Source organism: Micromys minutus (genome assembly GCF_963924665.1).
Source record: "Micromys minutus genome assembly, chromosome: X".
Taxonomy (NCBI): domain Eukaryota; kingdom Metazoa; phylum Chordata; class Mammalia; order Rodentia; family Muridae; genus Micromys; species Micromys minutus.
In genome coordinates this window covers 48,069,044-48,096,979 of record NC_137970.1, presented here as the reverse complement: position 1 = coordinate 48,096,979, position 27,936 = coordinate 48,069,044, and the positions used below count along the sequence as shown (strand labels likewise).

The window sequence follows — 27,936 nt, the reverse complement described above, 5'->3', positions numbered from 1 at the left end:
CCTGTGCTCCTCCCCAGGTGCTTACATCACCTCAGCTTTGCTTCTTACACACATGGCTCTTCCAAATCCCACTTGTGCCCTTGGTACAGTATTGTCCAAATCTGAACCTCTTACTTGGACCAGCGCCTGCTAGGGCTCTCTCTCTCTCTCTCTCTCTCTCTCTCTCTCTCTCTCTCTCTCTCTCTCTCTCTCTCTCTCTCTCTCTCTCTCTCTCTCCTCCCTCCTTCAATCCCTTCCTCCCTCTCTATCCCCTCCCCCTTGTTCAGCTCTCCTGTCAGGTCTAGCAGCCCAGGTTCCAAAAAAGAACCCTAACAAACCCTGAGTGCAACCCCCACCTCATCTGAGTCTGCACATGGGGCCAGCCCCCGCAACCCTCGGGACCCGACTCGTTTGCCCTTACTGTCCCTGGCTGCCTCTCTTCTCAGAGCTGTCATTCCTGCTGCCGCTTGCTCTCTGGATCTGCAGAAGCTTGCAGGAGCGAGGGGCCAATAACAGAGCCTCATCCATGAGTGTGACAAGGACCAGTGAAGGAATGTGCTACCCAGGAATTCTAAGTGATACAGCTCCCTGTTCCACTGGGGGACGGATCCAGATCTGTGACAGCTGCCAGTAGGTTCTGGGCTCCAGTCCTAAGAGAAACCTGAAGAAATTTGGGCAGAGCACGAGGCTTCCAGGCTGCAGGCTGGCGCTAGCACATCCAGACGCCTCTGGAATGCTCAATGTGGCCACCAGGCGTACCTGCTTCCTTGTCAGACACACCTGAAGCCTCACTCCACTTTCCCCTCCCTTGCCTGCTTTGCCTTCCCATGGGAGGGCAGAGCCAGCAGCCCAGAGATTCACAGACTGGAACTGGGACCCTCGGCAGCCAATGAGAAGGCTCTTTTCATGTCCCACGGAAAATCCATGCGCGCTCCGCATGCGCGCGCTCTCTCACACACATATGCAGCAGACTGTCGCGAGTGCTGCAGCCCTGTGGGATAAGTGACAAGGGGCAGGTGGTGCTGGCTCAGCAGCCTGTTCCAGCCTCAACAGCTTTGCAGAAAGCTAGGGCCATTGGTCCTGGAATCAAGTCTGCTGGAGCCAGAAAGCCCTGAGTGGCTTCACTTAGGCGAGTAGTAAGACTGTTGAGTGCTGATGTCATCAGACACAGGGACGGGGGGGGGGGGGCTGTCTGTCATAATCACAGCCACAGAGCATTGTGGGTGTGGGTCAGAGCTTTCTGATTTGGGAACAAGAGGTCTAAAATGAGATCCATTCATGCATCTATCCCCCGTCCCCCCACCCCCACCCACCTGTCATTTAGGCGCTCTGTCAACAATTCCCAGGGATCTGCTCTGCCTAAGCCCTGTGCTGGTGGTAGGAGCAAGGGACATAAGTCACTTTCTAGGAGGGGTGACTGACACATCAAAAGACAATACAGAGAAGAATGAACAATGTTGAAGGAGAATCAGAGAAAACCTGCTCCCGTCTGGAGGGCTGAGGGGTACTTCCCAGAGGAGACCACATGTGGACTGTGTCACGCAGGATGACAAGTTGGCGAGATACAGAAAAGGAAAGGGCAAACTGGGAAGGGCAGGGATCGCAAGCACCAGGGACCCAGCTGTCAAGGGTCTCTTCAATCTTTAACAATCCACAAACATCCCTCAGACTAGTGACCAGCTGTCCCAGCCTAGTGAGGGAGAAATGGCAAAGAAAATGCAAGATGGTGAGACCCCGACTTGGGTTTGCATGCAGCTCACTGTGGAATGTGACAAGAAGTCTCTAAAGGATCCAGCATGAAAGTAAAATAAGGCCTTGAATTAGCCCCAGAGCAAGTGGGAAGTACCCAGAGTAAAGAATGGTGGGGAAATAGATTTATGAATATGGTTTGAGTAAATCGTGCCCATTCATGAGCCTGGTATTGAATGTGCTAAGTGACTTACTGAAGTTTGGGAGACATTTGGTCCTAAGTATGAGCCCTGAAAGGTTCAAAATTGTAAACCTGGACCAAAGTAAAGCTCAGAGAGACCTAGAAAGACAGCTGTGGCACTGGGAGGTGATCCCAGAGTATGGGACATTTTGGAAGTTGAAACAATAAAATTCAGTTGGCTTGTATATGTGGGCATCTAGGTTATACCAATGACATGAAGAGGCATGGACCAGAAAAGATGGGTTTGGGAAGTGTTCAGAGAGAAAATGACAAGAAGGGATGGGGAATGAATAGATGAATGAATGAATGGACATAAACTGGATACACCTGTGCACTCATTACCCTGGTCAAGAGTTGAATATGGAGCTGGAGAGATGCTCAGTGGTTAAGAGCGCTTGCTGCTCGCTCCTCCAGAGGACCCAGGTTTAATTCCCAGCACCTGCATAGTGGTTCACAAGTGTCTGTCACTCCAGTTCCAAGGGGTCTGATGCCCTCGTCTGACCTCCTCAAGTACCAAACACATGTAGTGCAATCAAGTTTATCATTACAGACCTTCCTCACGGAGTATTATTTGAATTCAGTCTTCAGATAAGCAAATGGAGACTAAGAGAGGGGAGGCAGCTTGGCTACAAAGAGGATATTCAATAGAGACACATGTGCCCATCCCCTTGGTTATCAGGTTATTGAAATGGTAACACCCAAGAAATTGGAATGCTGTAGAGAGGAAGGATGAAGTCCTGGTGTCAGCCAGAGGAAGAACTTGTCTCCTAAGTAAAAGAATTAGTTTTCACAACTAATCAGACTACCTTGCTAGATAGACAGAAACTATAACATTGTAAGTCACTAAAGACTGGGACCATATCCTGACTAGTTAATTTGTTGATTAGTTTGTCTACTTTGAACAAACTAGAGTCCCCTAGAAAGAGAAGCCTCATTTGAGGAAGTTATTACATCAGATTGGTCTGTGGGCAAGTCTTTGGGGGGCATTTTCTGGATTAATGATCGATGTGGGAGAGAGTTCAGTAAACCACAAGAAGTGCCACTCCTGGGAAGGTGGTCCTGGCTTGGATAAGAAAACAGGGAGTCAGTAAGCAGCATTCCTCTATGGTTCCTGTGTCTGTTCCTGTTTCAGCTTCTTCCCCAACTTCTTAGTGGGATGTATAAGCCAAATAGACCCCTTTCTCCCTCAGGTTGGGTTTCTTCAGTATTTTCTCATAGCAATAGTAACGTAATTAGGAGGGTTATGCATACCTCCTGCCTTACATTTATACCTAACATTCTGTATTAGGACCCTGAAGATGGACTTGAGTATGTACAGCAGACCACTGTATTTGTTCCTCTTCCCAGTGAGGTTATATTGAAATCCTTTTCCTATTTTTCACCATTAATTTATATTCACTCTCTCTCCCTCTCTTCTTCTATCCCTTATCTCTGTCAAAAAAAAAAAAAAACCCACCAGGAGCTTCTGAGAATTGAAAGTTCTCAAGTTAATGAGGGAGAGAGGAGCTGTGTGCCAAGGTTGCAAATACTATGATAAGAACAAATCTATCTGTAAAACTGTGAAGAAAGAAGAAGTGCATGCGAAAGGAATGAAACTTGTGGGTGGAAGACACGAGCAGAAAATGTGTTCCAACTGTTGCTGGCAATATGTGCCATCAGAACCATGTTGCCTATGAGAAAACCCCAGCTAGGGAGGTTGGAAGAAAGGATGAGACCAAACCATGTTTCCCAAATCAGGTTCCACAGATTGAAGAATAGGTTTGGGCTGAAAAATATAAAAAGTTCAGAACCATTTGTCTGCCAGTGAAGAAGCCGCTGTTACATTTCAAGCTGAGTTGAAGATGTTGATTTAGGAGAGAGGATTCCAACCAAAGCAGGTATTCTTGAGATGTTAGGGACCCAGCCTAGGACTTCGTGAATATTATGCAAGTTCTCAAGCACTGAGATACACCCTCAGCCTCAGAGTAAGCCCTCAGTGATCTCCTCTGGAACAACAAACCAAATAGAACCTACATTTGGTAAGAGTGTAAGCAGACTCATTGGGGCATGAAAAATGAAGAAAACAGCTTCTAACTACAAACTTCCAAAATGCTTTGGTTAAAATAAACCTTAACCTCAAACCTTAAAAAAAAAGAAAAAAAAAAAAAAGCCAAGCACTGACACAATTGTATTTGTATACGTTTATGCAAAAATGTTTAAATTTTTTCTTTTATCTTTGTTTTTTTTAAATAAAGTTTTAAAAAAACCTTAACCTATGAAATATCCCAGTTATCGCCATCATCCCCTGACATACAACCAGTCTTATTGATATAATTTAATTCTCTTAATGATTGTGTGTGTGTGTGTGTGTGTGTGTGTGCTCACTATTCACAGCTGTCCTCCTGCCTCAGCCTCCAAGTGCTGGGATTCCAGGAGTGAGCCAACACATCCAGCTCGCTTGACAATTTTTCAGGTCATAAGTAGTCTGATGCTGTCATCTGCATCTATGTGCATAACTCATATGGGCTCAGTGTTATCTCACATCATCACAACAAAGGCAATCATGGTACAACCAGATATATTGAGAGACAGAGAACCACAGTGCCAGAACTCTATTATAGTACATTACTGTTCTGTTTTGCTAATGTTTATAGTTGTTAGTCTCACACTGTGCCCAATTTATAAATTAAACTGTACTGTAGGTATGTAAGTATTTATGGGGGGAAAAGCATAGTCTATTCATGGACCAGTCCTATCAGTAGTTTCAAGATCCTGGAATGCATTCATAATGCATAACGAAGAACCATTGTAGTGTAAGACTTCTCCAACATGATATCAGATACATAGTGAGTGTTTGCTAAATGTGCTCCCCATCTGCTTCTTATTGCTTCCCCTGTAAGACCGACTCCCAAGCCCTATAGGCAGTTCCTCAAACTTTAACTATAATGCCACTGTGCTCCCAAAACCCAGCTCCCTTCCCACAGCCTCCATCTGAATACTTTTAGCACAAGCTGTGTTAGAACTCCATAAGTTCATGAGGCCGTACTGTGTGGTAGTCCACAGCTTTCCTTGAAGGCTGTGCAGAAGACTAGTGGTGCCTGGCACAGAGTGTGTGTCAGTGAGCTTCTGCCAGTGAAAAGAGACCACCCTGCTAGTAGCTAGTTAAGTATTAGCAGAACCATGGAGCCAGCCACCCTGCCCTGCAGACCTGATCTTTTCTTCTGATGGGTCCCTGAAAGCTTCACACACTGCTTCTCATGTCCCACATTCTCAAATCTTCTTACCCCTTCTTTCTTATCAGAAAGGACATCTGGGATATGCAGAGTGCTGATGGCTCTTCTGACTGGTCCCCTAGTCTGAGGTGGGTGTCTCTGATAGCGTTCAATGTGCTAATGTGCTGAGATACATAGGTAGACAGACAAACAGACAGACAGACAAACAGATAGATGGGGAAAAGTGCTGGGGAGGGGGCTGCACTTCCATAGTGTCTTTACATGGAGTTTGAGGAGTTTCTGGCATAAGCTCAGACTGTGTGAAACCAGGAGCAGCCAAGTCTGGAGAGGAGGGGTCGGAGGGAGAGGCAGGCCCCACCCTTTGGCTAGTACCTCTGTCTCCAGCCCTACCATGCTTGATGCTTCAGAAACCCTGCAGAGGAAAGACGGAGAAATCTGGGGCTTGAAAGCAATGCTGGGGGCTGTTTCTAAAGTGAAAGTGAGTAAGGTTGTTTGCCACCCCATCAGCAGATTCCCCTGTCTTCAGGGATGGTTAAAAAAAAAAAGAAATGGGTAGAGAAAAGGGCAGAAGTCAGTGCTATCTCCAGACTTCCACTTGGACCCCAGAACTAGGACAAGAGCCAACATATCACTTTAGGCATGTGCTCATTTCTGTAATGCCCTGGCTTATTGGGTCCAAGTAGAAGATGGAGAAATAAACTAGGGTAAAGATACTGAGATAGAAAGTTGCATGCTTGTGTCATGGACCCAAGTTAGGTAATGTTAAGTCTAGTTTTGTTTTGTTTGGCCACACGGCTGGCCCCATCTGCCATGACCTGAACATACTTCCGTTTGGTGTGGGGTCTTTCAGATTGAAGTTTCATGAAAGCCCTGAATTCCAAGGAACGGCTCAACTGTGACCCCAGCACTCCACCAGTATCCTATTCTTGAGCTTGTGTGGAAGCTTACTCAGCCATCATCTGAGAGATTCTATCCCAGTGGGCTACCGTCTTAGTTCTCAACCTTGAAGCAGGGTATTTTCTTTCAGTCTCAATAAAGATTTTTCCATTTCTACTCCTTCTAGAGGAATGCTTTTTCCTTCCATTTTCAACTGCATGCATGAAAAGCCAGCCTCATTTCTCAAGTCTTGACTCAAACCCTTTGAGAGTGTCTTCTCGGAGACTTGTCACCAGAACTGAAGGTACCCCTTTATAGCCACATCTGCCCCACAGAGTTTGGGTCTAGTATAGATGCTGCCCCATCAAAGTCTTTTTTTCTTTCCTACTAGAAACAGACTTCCCTTCACACTAATTTTTCCCAGTACAATGTCCTACAAAATCTGGCATGCCCTTTGCAAGTGGGTATGAGCTAATAGTACAGAGGAGGATTTTAAAAGTACATGCATGATCTTTGTAAATTTAGTAGTTATATTCGTATGCTAGTATATAATAGGCTTTCATAACAAGAAGAAAAATTGAGTGTGTCAAAAAGCCTAATTTGTTGGATATTTGAGGCAAAATTAAATTAGCTGGTTCAAGGAAAAATAATGTGTATCTTTAAATTGGGTTAAACTATTCACAGAGGTATTGGAGGAATGATTTGCAATATGTCTAAAGGGAAGAGGACTCTGAAGTCCTGGTCCTGCTCTCGCCCAACTTCTCAAGCCAAGGAAACAAGAGTGAGTATGGAATGTGTACTTTGTGGTCATTAGTCATTGTGTGCACTTGCTGGTGTATATGTTAATTCTGCATTAAAAATATCTAGAACTAGTGAGATGGATCAGCAAGTAAAGCTGCTTGCTAGTTGAGCTTGGTATATTAATCACTTTTTTATTGCTATGATAAAACACCACGACTAAGGCATCTTATAGAAATGAGGGTTTATTGGGGCTTTTAGTACCAAAGACATAGGAAGTTATCACCAAGCCAAATATGGTGGTGCATGCCTTTGATCCCAGCACTCAGGAGGCAGAAGTAGGCAGATCTCTGTGAGTCCAAGGCTCGCCTGACCTATATAGTGAGTACCAGGCCAAACAGAGCTTCATAGTGAGACCCTGTCTCAAGAAAACAAAACAAAACAAACACCCCCCAAAAAACCCCAAAATATCACCACCATGACAGAAAGGCATGGGAACAGGCACAGATGGCAACTGGAGCAGCAGCTGGGAACTCAAATTGTGAACTCTAGGGGCACAGAGGCAAGAGCAAATTAGACGTGCCGCATAACTTTACAACCTTCAAGCCATTCCAAGGTAGAAAAAGTGTGCTAAGTCCACAAAAGGGTCTTCTAACCTGCACAGGCATGCCATCGCATGCAGGCCTTCTGCATCCCCCCCCCCCCCATAAAGTCTCAAAAAGTTGAAACACACGTTTTTTGTTTTTGTTTTTAAGTGTCTGGCATCTAGTAGCATTTACTCAGTAGAATTTGAAGCTGAGGCCAAAACAACTAGAAGGGCAGAGGTATTATTACCATCCACAGAAAGAGTGGGAAGAAATGCAGAATGTGGGTTTGGTAAAGGTAAGAGGTTGTAGAATTGTGATTTAAAATATTTTGAGTCTGGCTCTTGCCCCAGTAAGAGAACCAGAAAGTTTTGGAGAACTGGCTGGCGATGTAAGTAGCAGGCTAAGGAGGAGGAGCCAAGGAAGGCCAGGGTCATATGTAGCCACTCATCACAGTGGCTAAGCAGAGAAATGAGCACAGAGCAAAGCCGTGGCTGGATGCCCCATGACCTTAGGCCAAACCTGACTTATTTAATTTCAATCTTGGTAGTAAATCCATGGGCTTGCTTGCTTCCTGAGTGTCTTCTCAGCTCAGACACTTGGAGGAGGTGTCCCGGGTATTTCTGATGATCCAACAAGTACACCACCTACTCCAATCAAGGTACCATTTTGCTTACAGAGAACATACCAATGGGAGAAACACCAACCTGTGTCAAGGGAGCCCCTGGACTTCAGTCTTTCTCTCTACTTACTTCTCTCTGGGGATGACAAACCACCAAGCTCTAGAGTTGAAGTTTCTCTAGAGAGTTCCTTGCAAAAGGAACTCAAGGAACTCTCCTAGAAAGGAAACTCACAGGTCTCTGAAGGATAGAACAGGCAGGGTCCTTTGTGAAGGTCAACAGATGTGCTAGTAATTGTGGGGGTCTACACCTGCTGCTGCCCCCACCTCCACCTTAATCTCAAGGCATTCAACCTCTAATACTCTGCTCTTGAAATTTGTGCTGGTCCAACCCAGTGTATTTGTAGCATGCTGCCTACAACCTGCTTTTTTATTTCCTACCAGCCATGGTCTCCAAGTATTTTTAAGTCTGTTCTCCAAGATATGTATATTTATATATAAACTATGTACATGTAATATTGTGCTAATTGGCTTTTGAAATGATAAAACAGAAAAATATGGAAATTAAAATGTGCTAAAATGAGTGTTAATAGAAATTCTATTATTTTCTTCCCATACGCTAATAAATGAACATACTCTCGGCTTTGGAGGCCACAGATCTAGCCAAAGAGCTCTCTCTCTACTGCATAGCCAGATGATAAAGGTGGCCAAAAGCAAGGGTGAACATGCCTGATATGCTGGTGCACATCTTTAATCTCAGCACTCAGGAGGCAGAGGTAGGTGGATCTCTGAGTTCCAGACCAGCCAGGGCTGCCCAGTGAGACCTAGTCTCAAATAAACTTAAAATGAAGAAAAATGGAAAGAGGAAAAAAGAAAGATGGGCATCTTTGTTCTCTATTGCATTTTAGGCTTTGCGTCCAGTGCTCTGAGTGCCTTCTTCATTCATTTGTTCGTTCATTCAATGGACTGTTGAATCCATCACATGGCTGCTTTGTGGGCACTGGGGAGGCAGATATACCAAATGTGCAAAGCAGCAAAGCAATATTACCTTGTGAGCAGCTTTAGGAAGGACACCACCAAGGGGATGCGACGCTGGATGATTGTGGGAACCAGAATGTGCGTGTGTGTGTGCGTGTGCGTGTGTGTGTGTGTGTGTGTGTGTGCATGTATGTGTGTGTGTATGTGTGCGTGTGTGTGTGTGTGCATGTATGTGTGTGTGTGTGTGTGTGTGTGTGTGTATGTGTGTGTGTGTGTGTGGCAGGTGTCTTCTAAGCTAAGAACTGAGTACAAAAAGGAACCAGCAAAGTGAATGGAAAGTGTCAAGTCCCTGAGGTGAGAACCTCAAAGTCTTTGAGAAATGGAAAGGTTAGTATGTCAAAGTGGAAGAGATGAGGGGAGAAGGCTGGGTTTCACTCAAGGTACAGCGAGAAGCCACTAGAGTTAGAAAGCAATGGAGTGACACAGGGTAAATATTGGTGGTGGGGAATTGAGACTCACTATTACTCTCTAGCCTAGGTTGTCCTTGAATCTCTCCTCAGCTTCCCTATGAATCTTTTTGTTGTTGTTTTTCATTTTCATTTTCTTTTCTTTCTTTTTTCTGAGCACTGGACCCAGGCTCTTGTGCATGTTCAGCACAAACGCTCTTCTACTAGACTATATTCCCAGACCTCTTTTTATTTTGAGACAAGATTTTACTAACTTGCCCAGGTTGGCCTGGAACTTATCCAGTAGGCCATCAAGGCCTTGAGCTAGCATTCCTCTACCGTGGCATCCTGAGTAGCTGGAATTAGTAGCTGTGCCACCAGGACCAGCTTGATATATACAGCACACCACCACCACCACCCACCATGTGCAAAGAACGGCCAGAGTCTCACACATGCTAGGCAAGCCCTTTACCACCGAATCACATCCCTAGCCCTAGGATGCTATTTAAATGTTGGCATAATCACTAAGTCTAGCTGAGCTGAGGGACATTGCAGTAGAAATGAGGAGGTCAGGAGGCTAATGTACTAGCCTTCTGTTGGACCAAGATGATGGCAAAGGAAACAGAAGCAGACAAGCATAAGATATATCACACTGTAGAACATCCCTTCCATACTGTCCATCTAAAGCCTCTACTGTCATGCCCATTGCATGTATAAGGAAACCGAGGCCCAGAGAGGATCAGCAATGTGTATTTGAGATCATATCCCTTGGATAAAATAAAATCAGGATTTGCTCAGCTGCCTGGCTTCCTTCCAAGTCCACTCAGAATTCAGAGACTATTTCCTGCCCTAGGGACTCATTCCCCAGGATACGACATAGTCTTCCTGCTTCAATCCTGGAAATCCCTGGGTATTCTGAACAAAGGAAAGGGGATTGAGGACTGTTTGACCCAGCAATCAGCCAAGGGATACAGGCGATTAGAACAGCGCATTCCTTCTGTTTTCGTAAACATGTTGGGCTCTAACTAAGGGAAAAACCATTCTTTCCTCTGGACGGGGGAGTGGACAGGAGGAGGGTGGTGATGGTATATTTGGAACTAGAGAAAGAAAAAGCTGCCAACTTGTGCCTTCAAGGAAAGCCCAGGGGCGCAGGCCAAGACAGAGGAAGTGACTTGCCAACTCCCTCTTCACAGCCCCCACAGTTATTTGCGAGAAAAAGAAGGCGGAATTGTCCCCACCAAAGACATGAAGTCCTTTACAGAGCACTTTGTTAGCAAAACCTAGCATCCCCGTCACTATGCAAAGTGTGCTGGAATGTTGCCATGGCAACAGGCAGCTGGGCCCCTGAATCAGCTCCAGGCCTGCTTTGGCAGTAAGGCCCAAGCCTGTGGGGGCATCTCTCTGGAGGCCAGAAGGGAGGGGCCTGGGTTGTATCTGTTGATGAGGAACCCTGACTTTTCTTTCAGGTCACCAGGTTTTGGGGACTTGTGCCTTTGGGAAACATCTCCTGAGATATCCAACTTCCATAAACATAGCCCTTCAGGTTAGAATAATTCGATCTGCCGGTTAGGTTTCTTCCTTCCTTCCTTCCTTCCTTCCTTCCTTCCTTCCTTCCTTCCTTCCTTCCTTCCTTCCGATTTTGCGTAATGACAGGCAAGTGCTCTGCAAGTAGGCTACATCTCATTTCATTTTTCTTCTTTTGAGAGCAGGCTGGCCTCCAACTGTTTATGTAGCTGAAGATGATGACCTTGACTTCCTTCTTTCCTTCCTTCCTTCCTTTTCTTTTCTTTTTTTCTCTTTTCTTTTTGAGGCAGGGTCTCATGTAGCAAAGCATGCCTTGAACTCACTATGCACCGAGTATGAATTTGGACTTTTGATCCTTTGACTTCCACCTTCTCAGTGCTGGGCTCACAGGTATGCACCACCAAGTCTGATGTATGTTGTTCTAGGAATCACACTCGGGATTTCGTACATGCTAACCAAACACGCTACCAAAGGGCTATATTTTGGACTATAGCCCTTTGCTTTTTGAGTGACTGGGTAATGAGGGGAAAAAAAGAAACATCCAACTGCTATGAAATAAAACTTCCATATGATACAAATGGAAGAAGAAACTGAAGCCCAGAAAGGGAAAGTGACTTGACAAATGTCACACTCCCTTGGAGTTGCCAGGGTCAGAGCACAGTTCCTTGATTTGTAACATAGTGTGAGTTTCACTAACCATGCTTCTTCCAGAGGGTGCTGGGGAGAGAAGAAAGTGGATCCCTGGTAGAGTCTGCCTGTGGCTAAGCCACAGGACACCCTTTCACACAGAGCTCACCTGCACCACAAATCTTCCTAGGTCACATTTCAGAGATGTTAAAAACTGGCTCAAGATTACAGTGAAGGTGCTGGAGAGATGGCTCAGTAGTTAAGAACACTGGCTGCTCTTCCAGAGGTCCTGAGTGCAAATCCCAGCAACCACATGGGACTCACAACCATCTGCAATGGGATCTGATGCCCTCTTCTGGTGTGTCTGAAGACAGCTACAGTGTACTCATATATAATAAATAAAGAAATCTTTTTTGATTACAGCGAGATGATGCTGGATTGTTTTTCTTGCCGATTTGGGGAAAGGTGTTTTTTCACTGACTTCAACAATTGCTTCCATGCCTCACGACATGGGCCTAACTTGTAAGAGCAAACACAACTCTTTCCCTCTGTGTGAAGGTTAGATACAATCACAAGGATACTAGATGCTGTCTCTACTCTCTTGTTCATGACCAGAAAGTGTGCTGCAGCTGACTGCTGAGCTGTCACACTCAGCAAAGACTAGGAAGCACTGAGGTGGCTGGACCCCAGATTCCCACATGGAACATAGTGCTGGTTTACAGTTTCTAGAACAGTGGGGGGAGAATGCACACAAAGCCCATATTGGAGATTGAACAAGGTAAGGCTCAGTAAGTGTTATTTTCTTTCCAGATTATTCCCTTTAGGTACACACTTTAATTTTTCAGCTACAGGGCCTTTAGCCCTCATTCGGTAAGATTTTACTTTTATTTTCTTGCTATTTTCATTCATTGATTGTCACTTGCCAACTCCCAGAGTTGTTTCATTCATTGAGAAATGAAAAGCATCAAGAAGAACAAGCTTCTCCCTTCCCATTAATATGGCCCACTGGCTAAGAGTGTTTGCTCTATAATTATGAAGACTGGAGTTCAGATATCAGCACCAGTACATCCTATAAAGGCCTGTAACTCCAGCTCTGAGAGATTCCATGCCCACTGTTTTGGCTTCTGTGCATGCACAGGCACATACACCTACATGTACATTATGAAACACTCTCATGAACTCACAGATACACACACACCAATAAGTCCTTGAGAAAAATAAAGAGATATTATAGAGCCAAATTTAGTGACTCATGATTTTAATTCCAGCACGTTCAAGGCTGAGCCAGAATTTCAATCAGGGCCAGCCTGGTCTACACAGTGCAACCTAGTCTCCAAAGAAGAGGGAAGGAAAAAAAGGGAAGAAAAAAAAGGAAGGAAAGGGAGGGGGAGGGAAAGTGAAAAGAGTGAAAGGAAAAAAAAGGAAAGAAGACAAGGTGATACAGAATTCGTTTTGGGGGCTGGTTATGTCATTTAATGCTGAGCATGTGAGTGGTGCCTAAGGACTGTGGACCCTTAAAAATAAAAAGTGAACAATTTTGCCAATAAAATGAACATTGGAGAGGCAGCTCCTAGGTGATGATGTAAAATAGGATGACGGTCCCTGTTGTGACGCAGAGGAAGCAAGCCAGCCAGGTGGACGAGACCCCAGCCCAGCCATGCCTGTAGATGGCAGGAGAAGGGGTATGAATCTCACGGGCAAGATAATTGGAAACTTCTGGGTTAGGGAGTGGTCTGTAAATGCCAATGGTGGCTTTGTGTGGGACATTTATGGGAGGGGGATGAAAAGCAGCCAAAGGGCTTTGGGAGGGGTGAATGAGAAGCAAGGTGGCCTCCCATGAGTGGAGACAAAAATGAAGGACGGAGAGCAGATCTCACTGGTGAGGCAGCACTAGTACTGCCGATGTCTCCGACTTAGGGAGCCTGGAAGACGGGCAGTGTGGGAACTGAAGGATGAACATGGGCTTGGGTGCTGTACTTATGGCTGAGAGGCAGGGGAGACGTGCTACTGAAAGCTCACTAGCTTTGGGGAGACTAAAGCCGTAAGGCAGACAGAGGGCCCAGACTGGTGCCGGAGATACAGGCAAGCACGGACATTGGAGATTTGTGTCATGTCTTGCCACACCTGTGTTGCTCTGCAGTGGTAGTCTTCCTGATGCATTAGTCTGACATCAAGGGAGTGTTCGACTTCATGGCCAAGGTGTACATGATAGGCTGTGGGTGAAGACTGTGTGCACAGGTGCAGGCACGGGACCCTAGCAAGCCAGTACAAGAAGCGACCCTTGCATCTAAGATGGAGTTGGGAATCCCAACAGATCATAAAGAATTAAGGGGCAGAAAGAGCATCCTTAAATTCTGAGACACAGCCAAGGCTCCAGTGGCAGAAACAGGTTTTCAAAAATTCAGCATCTTCAGTTAAAAGATTACAACACCTTATCTTTGGTAACAAATCCCCTCAGCTGTTTCTTTGAAGCTCCAGGCTCACTTGGTTCATCTTGGAGAAGAAGAATGTCTGTCAAATACCCAAGTCGAACTACTGTCGTCCTTCCAACTGAAATTGATGTCCCACAGAAAAGAAGCCTGTTGAGCTCTTGTCTCTGCCACCCCTGGGGCTTAGCTGAGGAGCAACCGGCTCGGTGGCATTGCTTTCTAAGCTCTCTGATTCTTCACACAGGATATTAAAATGACCTGTGCACAGGGGTGACGGTTTAATAAAATGCGCCTCTTCCATTGCTTTGTCAAAGCTACTTTTCAATTAGACTGGGAGCTTTAATTTTCTTTCGTGGATAGTGTACAATGGTAGCGAGTGCAAGGATGGGTGTTAGCATCCATCCAGACTTGCACATTGTGAACTAGACAAGCACACAATACGTATTAGCTAACTTAGAACTGCAGTGAAAGAAGGATCCAAGACACAGAGAGGACACACAACAGAGATTATAGTGCAGTCTGGGAAGTTTGATGATAAATAGAACTTTCCATTTGTGTTTCAAGCAGCTAGTTTGTTCTTTTTTTATGGTGCTGGGAATCAAACCATAAGGACCTTGCACAAATTAGGCAAACACTCTACCACCAAGAGACACCACAGCCTTTGTACCGTTTTAACAGCCACACAGTTTCTCGTATCTGAAGGATATACTGGTCTTGCAGAATTTTGCATAAACAACTGCATACACATGTGTTTACCCATCTTATTGGAGGGCATGCATCACAGCCAGTGATTTTTTTTTTTTTTTTTTTTTTTTTTTTTTTTTTGGAAAGCCACATTTAAAATGTGTCTGGGGAAAGAAGCGTGCAGTGGCAGGCGTGTGGTGGTCAAAGGTCCTGAGGAGCAAACTGAGGCACAAGTTCTCTGACTTTCACACATGCACCATGACATATGCATACCAACTCTTTCACACACACACATATGTGCACACACGGCACACAAAATAAATAGTTTTAAGGGTTGTATTGTTTTAAATTATGTATATGCATGTGTATTTGTGGTACATCTATGTATCTAAGCGTAGATGGCTGCAAAAGCTAGAGGTGTAGGACTATCCCAAGGAGCTGGAGTTGCAGCACTTGGGAGCCACCCAGTGTGGATGCTGGAAACTGAACTCAGGCCTTCTGAAGGGCCAGTGCATGCTCTTAACTGCTGGGCCATTTCTCTAGCTCCCAGTAATATTTTAAAATTTAATTATTTTATGTTTATATCTGTGAACCATGTGCACATCTAGTATTTGGAGGCCAGAGTGGCATTGGATCTCCCTATAACTGGTGTTACAGATGGTTGTGAGGCATTATGTAGGTATTGGGAATCAAACCAGGGTCCTCTTGAAAGAGTAGCCACTGCACTTACTTACTGGGCCATCTCCTTAGCCCCTGTAACCAATGTTTTGATTTGCAATTTTGTACATGAATTTTTGGGCTTTCTTTCTGGTTATTTCTTTAGTATGCATTTGGAAAAAGTAGAATTACCAGATCAAAGGGTATGCACATTTTAACGTCTTTTGAAATGCATTGCAATATTGTCCGGCAGAAAGGCCGCACTGATTTGCATGAGAAATAAGCCTGCAGGCAGGCGGTAGAGCTCAGTGGGAGGGCACTGGCTTAGTAGTCAGAAGTTCTAGGTTGAGTACCCTGGATATATACAACCTTCCCTAAAAAAATCTGGAATTGGTGGTACATGTCTATAGTCCCCCCTCACTTCCAAGGCAGAGGCAAGGGGATCTCTGCCGAGTCTGAGGCTAGCCTGGTCTCCACAGCAAGTTCCAGGACAGCCAGAGTTATATAGAATGATAAGATCTTGTCTAAAGAAAAGAAAAAGATTTTCTTTCCTGTATTTTTCTAATCCTTCTATTTTAGCGTGCTGATGTATATTGTTACTCATTTAAAAATATTTTTGAAGTCAGGAATATAGCTCAGTGGCAGAATGGCATGGAAGATACCCTGAGGGTTACAATGTTTTTTTTTTTAATTAATGTTCTGTGCAAGCAATGTCTTTGTACCACATGTTCTGGTGCCCTTGGAGGCCAGAAGAAGGCATTGGGTCCCTTGGGATTAGAGTTACAGCCAGTTGTGAGCTAGCATGTGGGTGCTGGAAAATAAATACGGACCACTTGGAAGAGCAGCCAGTGCTCTAATCTGTTAAGACATTTTCCCAGCCTTATCGTGTTTTTCTTGAAACAGACTCTTTTACTAGGACCTGGAGATCTCACTGTTTAGGCTAGGGTGGCTGGCCAGTGCGCCTTAGGGATGGATGGTCCTGTCTCAGCCTTCCTAGCACTTAGATTACAAGCTACATCACTAAACACAGATCTCTAGCAGGTGCTGAGTATCTAACCTAGGTCTTCATAGTTGCATGCCAAGCACTTTAGTGACTGAGATATCTTCCCAGCCTTGGTTAACTCATTTTAAAAGCTGTATTGTATTCTACTCTTTTGACATTACCAGAAATGTACACTCATTATTTATAAACACCAATAATAAAAGTGGAGAAGTTTGGAAACAAAACCATATACGGAAGTTAGTCTCACTTTGAACTGGTTTAAGTAATCTGTTGGGTATAGGGGGTAGAAAAATGACATCACTTTTTAGAGTCTACAAGAGAAAAGCAAACTTTAGTTTCAAGGTTAGAAATGCTTGAGCTTCTATTAATCAGTTGATTTGTTTTTATCTGTAAATCTTGTAACGATTCTGCTGCCCATTTTCCTTATCTACCATGAAAGCCTAAGAGCCACATTTGGGACTCTCATTTATCACACAGGGACATCCTGACATCCAGTCGCTTACTACTTCTTTCCAACTCATCCTTGTTTACTCTTTGCTTCATCCTTCTCTTGCATCAAATTTTGGCTCCAAGTATTGGGTGCATTTTCATAAGCCACCTTAAATCCTTTTTGAAATAAGTCAAGGTATTAAATTATGTATGTATAATATTATATATATATATATATACTATATATATATACATATACTAGCAAATGGAGCCAAATATTTGAGTCTCCGATGCAGACCTCAGAAGGCATATAGGCAAGAGGAAAACAGAAAGATGCCTTTAGAAAACAACAAAAACCTAATTGGAGGTCAATCGATTTTTGGGCTATGTGCATCAAAGCTGAGGTCTTCAGCTTCTATACTCACAAAGCAATTTAGTACTCATGTTCCCATGGCAACCGTGCTGGCTCAATGGAGAAGATGCAGTGCCCTGGCCTGGCGGTTGCTGGGGGAACTCTGGCTACTGGCCACGTGACTTTTCTCAAGTCTGAGGGGTTAGAGTCCCAAGACCTTTCATCAACTGGTAACCCTGGGTTTGGATCTCAGTAAGCTTGCTTAGGATCGGTAAAAAGGAGGAGAGAAAGGGTGGAAGTTGCTTTGCACTTTTTCTATGTCTTTGCTCCTGCTAATGAGGCAGTCCTTTGGGAGAAGTACCTATCTCAAGCTGTCCCCTTTCAAAGGGGCTGAAAGAATGAGGAGAGTTGGGGAAAGGGTTGACCTCATTAGCATATTTGAGACCCCAGCCTAATTGATTTGTGCCTCCAAAGAAGGGTGAGTTGTGTTAAGTGAGGGGTGGGGAGGGATGCCTGGGGGTTAGAAAAGAAGCACTCTAGGCCACCCATGAAATTGCCTTCAGCACTCTAGGAGATTACGCGTGAGTACTTATCCAATCTGTGAGAAGGCTTAAACTTCTAAGCATAGAAATCAAAAAGGGAAATGTTAGCATATATGACATCATTTTTTAAAAAAAGTTAGCACAGCCAAAAGTACAATACCCTAAAAATCAAAGTAGCAAACTAGGAGATAATGTCTGTAGCAGAGGACAGAAAGGATTACTACCTGTCCTACACAAAGAGCTTTAAGTAATGATATCTATGACAAAAAGTAAAAAGAAACACGTTTTATTTTTCTAAGTAAAAAAAAAATATAGCGCAGAGAGATCAGAGGAGTACCTGTGTTCTCTGAAAGGGAAGCTGTTAGGAACTGCAGGTGCTCAGCTCAGACTCCTACCTAGAGGCTGGGGCTACAGCTCAGAGCTAGAGCACTTGCCTAGCATGCAGGAGGGCTTTGCTTCCACACCCAGTGCTCCCCACCAAGAAGAGAAGCCCTGGGGAGAAAGAACAGGAAAATGTTCTTGTTGTATTGGGAAGTTGACAGTTGTGGGTGGGGGTGGGGTTCCTAAATCTTATTCTACTGATCTAAAAACAATGGCACCAGAAGCTGCCCGTTGTCATGGGCAGGCAGGGGGCTCCGCTTCCCACACCGTGCATATAGGAATATTTGTTCAGAGGAAGAGTTGTCATCATCCCAGCAACTCCTTGGGAAGAGGGCTGCAGAATCATCAGACCCCTAGCCCCTGATACCTACTGCAGTCTGAATTAAGGTAAGCAGAGGCTCAATGAGGCCACGTCAAGAAATCCTGATGGCCAAGTCTTTAAGTGTTGCTTCAGCTCACAATAAGTCTCCGTTGGTGCACCCTTTCAAGGGCTCAGTAGAAGCCCCTTGTCTCAAGCTCTTGTTCTGGCAAGGAAAGACAGACCTAAACTTTATTGCTCCAGTTACTCGGAAGGACTATTAATTTCTATCACAAATATTACTTGACTCTCAGTGAGGTGACAATGCAGAAGAGTCCTCCTCAAATAATCAGAGGCACTTATTACAAAGAGTCTCCAGGCCATGTTGGGGGTTATGTGATATGCACGTTATAAAAGAAACCGCTTCAGAATGGGCTTTGAAGGTTGTGTAGGAGTATATGAATCGGGTGAGCTAGGAATTGGAAGTGAAGGAAGGCAAAGGGAAGGGAAGAAGACCTCACAGGCACCGTTTCACCACCACTTGGCCATGATTCTGATCTGTTTGTTTTTGAGTCCGGATATCACTATATAAGCCCTGGTCTGCTGGAACTGGATAGGTAAACCAAGCTGGTCTCAAACTCACAGAGATCGTCCTACTTCTGACTCTTAAGTGTTGGATATAAAAGTGTTCCCTACACGCAGCTTTGGCTGTGACTGAACGCTGCCATTGCCCTCAGCAATACCTCTGTAAAATCATAGACTTTATATGGCCTAGACAATGGCTCCCCTCCAATCCTAAAGTGGAGGGGGTACTCTCCTTTCCCTTCCTCCCACCAGGTGAGAAACAGTCTGAAACAGGTTATCATCACATCCTCAAAGCTTTGGATTTTGTACATAAAAAAATCCAGCCTTCTCTTGAGAGGCAGGCCCCCTTCAACAGGTGCTAATAAGAGAGAAATGCTTCTCTTCTAGAGCTGCCGCCTGTTAGGAAATGTCTAGGGGAGAGGCCATGGGAGGGCTGCATCCTTGTTAGGCCAACTCAATGCCAGACTAAGACAGAATGAGAGCCTGGAAGAAGTCCTGCCTGCCTTTTCCATTTGCAACCTGGAGGGGGGCCTCCCTTCTGCACAGACAGAAAACAACAGGTCTGAAAGCCTTTGGGCAACAAGCCCCAGCTGGTTAGGTCAGGTTGGAGCATCCTATATTCACAAGGAATGGCTGAGGGACAGGGACACAGTTGCCTGTAAGGAGAAGAGTCAGAGGGCTGACATGCAGCTAAGACCCTGTCCATGTTCTCCTGTCCCTCCTGCCCTTCACAGACCATTTCTAGCAGCCAAGACCTTCCCTTTGCCAGAAATCCTGGGACTTCCCAAGCTACTCTCAAACCAGTTGGTTTAGAAATCACAGGCTACTCCCAGCGCCTTCGTGACCCAGCTGAGGCATGGCGTTCCTTCCTCAGTTTCCACTCTTTCAGTGCTTAGCTCGCCTTACTGCAAGCTCATTCTCCCCTCTACTTGGTGCTGGGTGCAAGAGATAGAAACTCTGAGAAAATATCCAGCCTCCCCAGTTCTATGTACCTCAGAGGCTTTAAGGGGCGAACCTCCTCAGAGGCTTCTAGCCAAGCATTCTTTCCTCCCTTCCCATCCCAAGTGCCACCCTGCAGCGCCCTCACCTGGCTGAGCTGCTGCTCAACAGCTAGCCCAGTAGGCACGAAGCAGGCATTTGTTTTCTTTGTTGGAAGCATGGTCATCCACCAGGGAGAACGAGACCCATGTTGGCTAAAGCTGCTTTCCAAATTAGAGTCGAGAGGCTTTGCATTTGCTTTGTAGACGCCCGAGGATGAGAAAATAAAAGGACGAGAGCATAGAATGAGCTGCAGGTAGAACTTGTCTGGCCGGTGTCAAGATAAAGTATCATTGAGGCAAAGTTTGGGAATCCAGTGGACTTCTTGGAGGGGAGGGAAAGAATGTGACTAAGTGACTCCAAAAGTGCACATAGGTGATAACGGGATTCGACCTGTAGTCAGAGGCCCACTGAAAGGACCTGGGACTTCCTGGCTGTGTCCTGGGGCAGAGCAGGTGATGCTGGCAGTTTGCTTGGACCAATCCAGTCTTAACACCAGCTGGGGAACTAGATCTGGACATGCTGTGCTGGGAGAAATCTAAAATGATAGTGGCCTGGTGGTGTGGGGAAGGCCAGATGACAGAGAGCTGGCCAGAAGGTGATCACAGGGCCTGGCAGTATCTAGGACATTCCACGGGGTGGGGGGGGGCAGGATGTCAGTACCCAGAATGTTTTGTTTCGCTAGGAAACACCATGCGTAGGCTGGGGAGAGTATCTCAGTTGGTAGAGCTTTCCTGGCATGCACAGGGCCCCAGGTTTAAATGCACAGTACTGCAACATCACAGACAAACAACACATGTTAATATTTGTTCATGTTGGGTGTGGGGGTGGTCATCTGCTATATTTTCAATTTTCTCTTGGCAACTTCTAAGGAAAAAAAAGAAAAGAACCAGGAAAGATAAAAGACAGAGAACTGGCCACCATCTTATGTGGAAAATACAAGACCATGGCTACTTTTATTTACTTTAAAAAAAGATTTATTTATTTATTTTATGTATGTGAGTACACTGTCTCTGTCTTCAGACACACCAGAAGAGGACATTGGATCCCCAAGCTACTATGTGATTGCTAGAAATTGAACTCAGGACCTCTTAACCGCCGAGCCATCTCTCCATCCCCAGACTACTGCTCTTAACAATTTTAAAAAAGATTTTATTGTGTGTGTATGAGTATTTCTGTGTTGCCCAAGGAGATCATAAGATCGGTGTTGCCTCCTTTAAAACTGCAGTTACAGATGGCTGTGAGCCACCATGAGAGTGCTGGGATCTGAACCCAGGTCCTCTGCAAAATCAACAGGTACACTTTGCCACTGAAGTATCTCTACAACCCTGAGTCCATGTCTCTTACTGAAGGACGCCAGAGTCAGGGGTAGGAAGGATAACAGGAAAAACAACTGACTACATGGGTGTTAATAAATGTTATATCTTAGAGCTTGGGTCCCCAGCCACAGTTCCTCTTAACTGCCAAAGCTGACTCAATTGAGAAAACAGGATGGAGTGCATGAAAGATCCCCTAGGCAAAGCATAGTGCCCTATGGCTCTTGCCAAGCCAGGATACAAAAACAAAATTTACGTATGTTTTCCCCCACATGGAATACCCAGGGTCTTGGCACTGAAGCTAAAGCAGCAAGGTCCAGCCTTTTGGGGGGGGATGCTTCTGGAAGAGAGGAAGAGGAGGGCTTCCATGGCACCCGAGCAAGAAATAAGGATGGTAAAATCAAGGAGAGAGGGTCATGCTAGAACTATACCTTAAACGCCAGGAATATTTAGTTGTTACTGTTTTTTAATGGCCTTGTGCCCAGAGCAGGGCCCAAACCATGCAGCTGCTCAGTAAATGCATGCCCAGTGACTGAAAGGGGACAGTGAAAGGTCCAAGGGGGAAGGGACAACACCTCAGTGTCCCAACTCTGCCAATATCTTGGTTGTCCAAGGAATAAAATTTTCAGATGTGCCAAAGCACATGTTTCTAGAGAATCCCTACCTCTGCCTGAGGTAGGGGTTGGGGGCTGAGGGCTGGGAGCTGGGGCCTGAGGGATAGGATAGAAAGATCGGTAGGATAAAGGGATATGGGACAGTAGAGAAGTAAGCTTCAATAAGCCTGAAGTCTTAGGCATCACAAAGTCTGCACAGAGACAAATAGGTGTTGGGAATGGGGTTAAATAAGCAAAATGGACATCAGCTAATAAAGAAGGGATGGGCTCTGGCCACCCTTGTACAGACGTGATGCTTTTGAGAGAATTAGGACAAAGTTGCCCAGGACATAGGACTACTGGACCTGGGCTTCATCTCAACTTTGCACGGGACACAGCTTACACAACTTTACACAGCAGCTCTAACCCCAACACTAGCATTCTGCAAAATTAGGTTCTCTCTAGTCTCCCATCGCTTAGCAGAGGACTCCCTGTTGGGGAACTGCTGCTGTCCCTGCTTCCCAACTCCTGCAAGTCCACCTCGCCCTGTACCACAGCAGGACCTTCTCCAGCAGGGAGATCCCCAGAGCCAACAGACAACCCTTATCTCTCCAGTAACCTCTATTACCTTAAGTACAAAGACTCTGTGTATTCGACACCTCAGTTTGGGATGCCCAAATAAGTCAAGTAAAACAAAACAAAACAAAAATACAAGACTCCACAGGCCAGAAACAGGTTGCTGCGCCTCCTGGTGTTACCTAAAGGAAATTCCGTCATGTCCTGTGATGCTATGGCGGAAAACCCCCTCTTCTCTTCATAGAGTGCCTAGGGACACACATGTAAACTGTGGTGATGCAGCGACCACACCTCCCCAGAACTCAGGCAGCAAAGGTTTGAGATTTTAAGAATATTAGTAGCTTATGGATAGGAGTGCATTCGCTCTTCACATTCCCAACACAGTTCCTGACCCTCTTTGACTTCAGATGGCAGCTGCCCTCCTTTTTTTTGAGATAAGGTTTCATTATGTAGCCCTGACTGTCCTGAAACTCACTATGTGGACCAGGCTGGCCTCGAACTCACTTAATCTGAGCATCAGCTTTCCCATCTGTATCATGAGAAAGTTGTATCTCTCTAATAGGTTTGTCATGAGGACCGAGTTAATAAAAAATGTGTTTAGCTTGGCACCTGTCATACAGCAGATGTTCAGTAAATGTCACCTGTCACCACGAGTATGTGGTTCAAAGACAATGAATCAGTACAGACAGCCAGTTTAAATATTGGTGGCAATAGGGTTTGTCTAAAAATTGACTTTTGAAGCCCTTGGGGCACATTCCTCTGTGAGGCAGTTGGTGGCTTTGATTCCTAACACAGTTGGCTTCTCTCTTATTTCCCTTGCACTTGTTCTACTGATGTGAATGGACCACACTGTCCCAAGGGCTGCTGGTACTATCACCAGGTACCATAGTGTGAAGAACACATTTTCCATTCTCAGCCCTGCATGCTGAGCCTCATGACAGTTGTGAGAAATCTGGGATGGCCTCTGGACTCCCTGAACTCAGTTTTCAGGGACAAATACACATTGAGCTAAACCATCTTTCATGGTGCTGCTCTTGGTACTGGTGACTAGCAGGTGGACCTTAAGAAAGGCCCCAGAGCAACGGACTCCTCTGTCACCTAAGAGCTGCTGGCAAATGTCCCATCCTTAAAACATTTCATGCTGTGGCCCTAGCCACTGCTTCCTGAGAGTGTACAGGTCCTGGAAATGGGGCAGAGCAATTCTCTCCCTAGTGTTGGTGGCCTCACAGGGGCCATTTGTGGACAGCCTATGCATGACTGATAAAGACCAGCTCCCTTCTCCTTGCCAAAACCACCGAGAAAGAAAGCCAAACGGGAGAGGGACAGATGGTACAGAGCCTGGGGGAAATGTGAGGGTTCCTGGTCACAGGATGGTGAGCAACGAGGATACAGAAGTGAGGTGGGGGGCTGGGGTAAGCAAAACAAAAATCACATTTCAACTTTACATCCTTAAGATCATGACAGCTGCTCCTATACATGCATTACACTACAATTTGGATGAAATAAACTCTCTCCCTTCTCCCTCCCCCCTCTCCCTCTCCCTCCCTCCCTCTCTCTCTCCCTCCCTCCCCCTCTCTCTGTCTTCTCCCTCTCCCCCTTTCCCTCCCTCTCCCTCCCTCCATCCTTCCCTCCATCCTTCCCCCCTCCGTGTGTGTGTGTGTGTGTGTGTGTGTGTGTGTGTGTGTGTGTGTGTGTGTACACATGAGTGCACTGGGGTTAAAACTCATGGTCTTACAGGTGATAGGAAAATACACTCTACAGCTGAATTCTACCCTCAGCTTCCCTGGGGTTTTTTAATCTCAACTCTGCCATTGATACATACGTGACCTTGGATGAGTCACTTAACCTGTCTGCCTCCTTGGCTTTCCCATCTGCATGTCCTTGATGATAGTGATAGCATTATTAAATTGGTAATGCTGTTTGGGCTGAAATGGAAAAAGACATATGCTAGTGAGTAGCCGGTGCCTGTTTATTTGCTCTATCTCTGTCTTCCTCTGAGCCAGCAACAGGGCCTTGGCCTGCATCACAGACACCAAGGAGCAGAAACACGGAGCCAAGGTGATCCCTGCACCTTTGCTCCGCATGTTCTCTCCTTGAAACGCCCCTGGAGCATGATTCTTAGCGCAGGATTTGGGAGCAGAATCCAGATGGCTCTGCCAGTTTATTAGCACCAGCAGGCTCTCAAGTTTAATAAGCTTTCTGCATTCGCTAGCGCTGGAAGAGGAGGGCCTGGACCAGATTCCTTTGTGATAAGGAACACTGCCAGCTTGCATTCACACTGGCCAAGTGCGATGTGGGATGCCTCTCACAGCAGCCCTCAGGACGCACCACAGTCCTTTACACTCTGCTTTGAAGACTGAGGATTTACAAAGTGTAAACTTTCTTCCATTTTCCAGCATTTGGCCTGGTCTTCTACGTATGTAGAATTACCTTCCAGCTGTTCAAATTTTCAAGATGGATTTGTCCAATCCAGAGTCATTCTGCACTCGTGGAGGAGGACAGGCTGCCAGCCGTTGTCGAAAAGACTGTCCTTTTACCTATCAGATAAGGTTGAGGGCAGGCCCAGCAGCAAAGACAGTCTGATCACCTTAAAAGGTTAGGAATGCAGGACCCAGGGAGTTTCAAGAATTGACCAATGAAAGCGCTTAGCAACATCTCAGGACCAATAGGAGGTCAGCCTCTCTGTTGCCATGAGGCATCCTTGATTCTCATTGGTCATGAACAGAGACTTCTCCCTGAAAGTGGTAGGGTGGGGGAGGGGATCTAGAAGGCAGTGCTTTCTGCTCTGTCTAGGTGTTTTTACCTGTCATTAAAGGGGCTTAGTCTGTGGCCCTGGCACTTGCCAATTCTCAGTAACATCAGAAAATAAAGCAGTTGAACAGGCTTTTTTAAACGCAAATTGCGTACCTTGCAGGCATGTGGTCAGAGCACTGTACAAAAAGGCATGCATGGCCACCTTAAATACCTAGAGAAGAGGTTAGTTTTAGATGTTATCCCTTGCTTGATCTGGGCCTGTTGCAGTCCAGATGGTCCAAGCCCTTCTTCCTGCTTAACCAGGCCCAATTCTTGAAAAATGTGAATCAACCCTGATTGGTCACAGTTCCCTTCTCCAATGCCTGTAGTCCAAGGAGGACTGTTAACAATGTCTACTGCTGTGAGGGTTGATCTTCATTTTCATCTTGACTAGATTAAAAAATATATCAGACATTAATGAGGAGACACATTTTTGAGTGTGTTTCTGATGGCGTTTCTAGAAAAGTTTAGTTGAAAATGGAAGATCCATCCCGGATATAGGCATCACCATTCCATTTCCTGGGGTCCAGGACCATATAAAAAGGAAAGGGAAGAAAACCATCTGAGTACTAACATCCCCCCCTTTGCTTTTGACTGCTAAATTGATATAACCAGGTTCCTCATGTTCCCACCACCATGCCTTCCCCACCATGAGGTACCCTGGAACCATGAGCCAAAAGAAGCCCTGTCTATCTTAAATTGCTTCTTGTCCGGTATTCAGTCACAATGATGAAACAAGTAGTGCTATATGGAAAGACAAAAAGCCAGTTGAGTACCATAGGCCCCACAGTGCCTTCTTGACTCTGCCACAAAGAGTCAGCTTTCCTGACCAGCATATGAGTCAAGACCATCCACACCCCACAAAGGATGTACATCCAATTTTCAGTCTTAGGTGGCATCTGGGGCTCCTGAAAGCCCACCTTTCAGTCTTGGGACTCTTCTTATTCCCACAGGCCATATGTGGGCCTGTATGTAGGTGATGACCTGTTCACCTATTCTAAAGGTTATGCCCAGTTCTCCAGATATTGACATCTGTACCAAATTACGCTTGAGTTTTCTTCAAAAGTATCTGGCCCTTGATATTTTATACAGATGGACTCTTTGTGCCATGGCATAACTATAATTTAATGTCAGCACCTATTTTGTGCTGGAAGGTTGAAGAATTCACTGGATCCTACTTTTCCCTACCTGGCAACCTCCCATAAGTGTACCACAGACCATTAAGATTTTCTATCTGCATATAGGAGTTTCTAGCACATTGTGCTACTAGGGCCATATCAGTTAGGAAGTTTTTTGGTTCACTTTTCTTATGCAATCTGGTGTTGTCTTGGACCCCAACCATATGAGGTCCAATCTGGCAATCTAGCAGGGACACAGGCTGATGCTCATGCTGAGGGGTCTAGGGGTCTTCTTTAGAGAATAGAACTTTCACCATCACTGACCAGGGCAGGAAATACAGAAATACACCGAACTTGGATTCATTGAGCTGCCCCAAATCCTAGTTTCTTGTTTTGAGAGAGCCCGGAGCATGCGAAAATCCAGAAGGGCAAGAATTTTAAGTCACTTTCCAACCATGAAGCAGTCTTGCCGTGAGTCCCAGTCTACCGGACCCAGGGCTGATCTGTTTTCTCGCCACTGGCTGTGCTCACCAATCACAGCACTCACCATGTTATCAACTTGCTCCTACCAGCTGCTTAAATAACTTGGTAGCTCCTTAAGGGCAGAGGCTGGGGGCCACTCATCTCTGTCAACCCCATGCCACATATTGAGTGTGTGACACAAAAGAAGGCCAGTTAAGTGTGGACAGAACAAACAGAACAGAGGGGTGCAAGTAGGGGTCCAAGCTGGTTTCTGCACAGCTTTCTCAGTTTATTGTGCTTGTAGAGCTTTTACTAAGGAAGAGCCTATTTGAATTTCCATTTGCCTGGAAGAGCAGCAGGGCTGAAGAATGTAGACCCTAGGTGAAATGGAGAGTAAATATTTGCCAAAATAACCAACTATGTGTGGCCTAAAAGGGACAGGACCACAATAGCCAAGAGGAGGTCATGAGGCCTCTAAGAAAATGTCTCTGAGCTGGCAGTGATGGCATACAAATGGGACCCCAGTACTTAGACTGCAGCAGGAGGATATAGAGTTCAAGGCCAGCCTGCCTACATACTCTGTCTCAATTACCACCACCATCATCAACCATAACAAAACCAGAAGGAACAAATAAAAAGAATCTGGGAATTTAGCTCAGCGGTACAGGATTTGTCTGGCATGGCAAACACCTGGGTTTGAACCCTAGTTGTTTCCAAGGAAGCAATGTGTAATGAAAACGAGGCTGGAGGGCTATAATCTCAGCTCTGTCACTCACTGTGTGACTTTAGTCTTAAGTGAAAAAAAAGTTGTACTGCCACAGTTTCTTCATATTGTAAAATGGGGATAATAACATTGTTTACTTCATGGGGTTAGTACAGAGACTAAGTAAAATACACAGTTTCTGATAACATTCAGGACATGTTCAAGAAATGGTCTATACCCTAGCAATAATAGCATCAATAGCATTTGAGAAGTGATTGATTTCAGAGCTGAAAATTCACATGGGTGAGTTTGCAAAGATACACATTGTATTCAGGCTGTAGTGTGATTTATATTTACCTAAGAGTTTCCATTTAGGATGATAAATGCTAATAAATTGGTTATATAAATGGGTGTAAAGTGTGACCAGGCTAAAACTGAAGTAGGGCTGGATTTGGTAGCACACC

General features: G+C 45.3%; 1 protein-coding gene across 3 annotated transcripts in view; it reads right to left on the bottom strand.

The window, feature by feature from the left end:
- The window catches only part of NHSL2 (NHS like 2), a gene marked incomplete at its 5' end in the record, with an annotated part of 228,837 nt that overhangs the window by 75,322 nt on the left and 125,579 nt on the right, over positions 1–27,936 (bottom strand). The gene's annotated exons all lie outside the window — the stretch shown is intronic.